The following is a 4,035-nucleotide window of genomic DNA, read 5'->3' as shown; positions in this document are numbered from 1 at the left end:
TCTATCATGCTGATAATCTAGAGACCAACCAACATTGACCTCGAATCAATTCGAGGGCTCGAGCCAGGATCGGGCTCGAACCAAGATCACGAGCTCGAGTCGAAATCAAACTCAAACCAAAATTGAGGGTTCTAAGCAAGATCGAGCTCGCAGATAAAAGCCATTGCAATTCCACTAGAGAGAATCTTGGCAGAAATTATGGAAAAGCTGACTTATCATGGGTCTCCCACTGAATGTTTATTTTATTATACTTAGAGCCAAATCCCTCCACTATAAAAGGGCTTGGCTACCATTTCTGTAAGACAAGTTTTTTCTCATGCTTACAATGTAATAAAAGCACTATATTCTTCTACAGTAAAGAATCGTTCTTTCAGATTTCTTAGATTGATTCTATTTGTTGAATCCTAAGATTCATTGTTCTTGACAACCTTATCTATTTTGCATTCTCTACAATCTATATTTATATTTCTATTTATCATTATATTTTGTGTTAAGTTACGCCACATATCCTCGAAACTGCGTATAAATTCAACTCTATCCATTTTTCGGGTAAACAGTTTGGCGCCCACCGTGGGGCCGAGGATAACAGTGGTTATTTGATACAAATCTGAAAAAACACGCCATTGTGCTTTGCGCCTATTTTCGAAAACATCTCGAATTTCGGATCAACTACGAATAACCACCAATCAAATGGCTTCACCGATCGATAACGAAGCCGGCTTTCAAGATGAAACCAACAACTTGGCACCCGGGGCCGGAAGGCCAATTGACAATGGCACCAAGGCTCGAATCAAAGTACCCGAAATTTGAGCCGAAATACCATTGGATGTCAATTCACAAATAGCTTTGGAGGAGAATCAGCGTTCCGAACCGGAAAGAAGCATTCAGGGCGGTACTCGATCCGTAGCCCGAGACACCCAAAATGTGGGGGAAATCGGGGCCAGCTTACGTATGATCTTCGAGATGCTACAAGCCCAACAAGTAGCGATAACTCAGCTACAGAGCCAAACTCGCACACAAAGCAGGCTGGATTCCAATCCACTTCGAGAAGTTACCCCCAGAACTGAGCCCGCCATAGTGAAATCTAACGAGCAAGAATCGGGGACTACTCCCGAAATTACTAAATTGCTCGAGGAACTCACAAAATGAAATTTTTCGTCGAGTGTGGCGCCGAAGCCAATCCCCAGAAAATTTTGTATGCCCGAAATTCCCAAATATAACGGTACGACCGATCCTAACGAACATGTCACCTCTTACACATGTGCCATAAAAGGCAACGATTTGGAGGACGATGAGATCGAATCCGTGTTGTTGAAAAAGTTCGGGGAGACTCTCTCGAAGGGAGCTATGATCTGGTACCACAATTTACCGCCGAATTCCATCGATTCTTTTGCCATGTTAGCAGATTCGTTTGTAAAGGCACATGCTGGTGCAATAAAGATTGCAACAAGGAAATCGGACCTCTTCAAAGTAAAGCAAAGGGAGAATGAAATGCTGAGGGAATTCGTATCCCGATTTCAAATGGAACGCATGGAATTACCCCCGGTCACAGAAGATTGGGCCGTACAAGCTTTCACCCAAGGGTTGAACGAGCTAAGTTCGACAGCATCACATCGGCTGAAACAAAATTTGATCGAGTATCCAGTGATAACTTGGGAAGATGTAAACAACCAATACCAATCAAAAATTAGGGTCGAGGACGATCAGTTAGGGGCTCCTTACGGACTCGTTCATCAGAACAGGACAGTTACTAAAAACCAAAAGGAGATCGATAGAGAACAAAGGACGAACAGAGACCGATATCGATCGTACGTTGCAGATCGGGTGAACAACGGTTCAGCACGCAATGCAGTTCTGAACAATCGAAGGATTGATCGAGGACAAAATTCTCGGGGGCTTATGAGTAAGAACGGCTTCGATAAATATGCCGATCCTATAGAAGCACCTCGATTATCAGAATATAACTTCAGCGTTGGTGCATCCGCTATCGTGTCAGCCATCGGACGCATCAAAGACACTAAATGGCCTCAACCCATGCAGACCGATCCTACCCGAAGAAATGCCAATCAAACGTGAGAATATCATGGTACCCATGGCCACAGAGCGGAAGATTGCAAGCAACTAAGAGAGGAAATAGCTCCCTTATTTAACAAAGGGCACCTTTGGGAATTTCTGAGTAATAGGGCGAAGAACTCTTTTAAAAATAGGGATTTCAGCAAGCAAAACGAGCAAGAAGAACCATAGCACGTCATCCACATGATCATCAGTGGCATCGATAACCCTCAGGGACCAGTGCTTAAACACACTAAAACATCGATGGTGAGGGAAAAATGATCTCGGACTCAAGATTACGCACCTATGGGGACTTTGTCCTTTGATGATGAAGATGCAGAAGGGATCATCCAACCTTACAACGACGCACTGGTAATATCCGTACTCATGAATAAAACTAAAATTAAGCGTGTGTTAATCGATCCAGGTGGCTCGGCCAACTTCATCTGATTGAAGGTAGTAGAGCATCTCGGCCTACAGGATCAGATCGTACCTAAAACTCTGGTTCTAAACGGTTTCAATATGGCATGTGAAACCACCAAAGGAGAGAAAGTTTCACGTGATCGAAGGCGATATGAGATACAACGCCCTTTTCAGAAGGCCATGGATCCACAACATGAGAGCTGTACATTCGACCCTACACCAGGACCTCAAATTCCCAACATCGAGAGGTGTCAAAACGGTGTACGGAGAACAACTAGCCGCCAAGGAAATGTTCGCCGTCGACGAAAATAAACTAATATCCTCACTTTCGCCGATAAAAGGATCGGGCCCGGAAGGAGAATGGGACACCAAATAGCAATCATAGACATCGGCTTCAACCCAGCCAGACAACCAGAAAATCGAAGAGGATGATGATCAAAGGGTTCCTCGATCTTTCGTGATTCCCGTTGACTCTGACGCCACTAAATCAACAATCGAGGAGCTAGAGCAAGTCACATTAATCGAGCAATGGCCCGAGAAAAAGGTATACTTGGGAACAGGGTTGAGCCCCGAACTCAGGAAGAACCTCGTTCAATTTCTTATCGATAATATCGATTGTTTTGCCTGGTCCCATTTAGATATAACAGGTATCCCGCCGGACATAATGATGAATCGGCTAAGTTTGGACCCCAGGTTCAGACCGGTGAAGCAAAAGAGAAGACCCCAGTCCGAGAGAAAGCACGCATTCATAAAGGACGAGGTAACCAAGCTTCTCAAAGTAGGGTCCATTCGGGAGGTGAAATATCCCGAATGGCTAGCCAATGTAGTTGTAGTCCCTAAAAAAGGGAACAAACTTAGAATGTGTGTGGACTATAAGGATTTGAACAAAGCATGCCCCAAAGATTCCTTTCTGCTGCCCAACATCAATCGCATGATCGATGCCACGGCCGGCCATGAGATCCTCACTTTTCTCGATGCCTATTCTGGGTATAAACAAATCCAGATGAACCCGGAGGACCAGGAAAAGACTTCATTTGTCACCAGATATGGAACATATTGTTATAATGTGATGCGCTTCGGGCTAAAAAATGCAGGGGCTACTTACCAACGCCTAGAAAATAAAATATTCGAAGAACAAATGGGAAAATCATTGGAAGTTTATATTGATGACATGCTAGTTAAATCCCTGCGCGCAGAGGACCATTTGAAGGAAACGTTCGAAATTTTGAGGAGATACAACATGAAGCTCAATCCCGAAAAATATGCTTTCGGGGTCGGTTCGGGCAAGTTCCTCGGCTTCATGGTGTCACATCGGGGAATAGAGATTAACCCCGATAAAATCAAGTCCATCGAAGACATCGTCATCGTGGACAATGTGAAGGTCGTACAAAGGCTAACGGGTCAGATTGCAGCCTTAGGCCGGTTCATTTCAAGATCATCGGTACTCAAAAAGAAGAACGATTTTACTTGGACCCCGGAGTACCAACAAGCATTAGAGGAACTAGAGCGATATCTATCAAGCCCACCACTACTCCACACGCCAAAAACAGAGCCGCTCCT

The sequence above is a fragment of the Nicotiana tomentosiformis genome, chromosome 1, assembly GCF_000390325.3.
Source record: "Nicotiana tomentosiformis chromosome 1, ASM39032v3, whole genome shotgun sequence".
NCBI lineage: Eukaryota > Viridiplantae > Streptophyta > Magnoliopsida > Solanales > Solanaceae > Nicotiana > Nicotiana tomentosiformis.
This window is presented reverse-complemented; position numbering follows the sequence as displayed.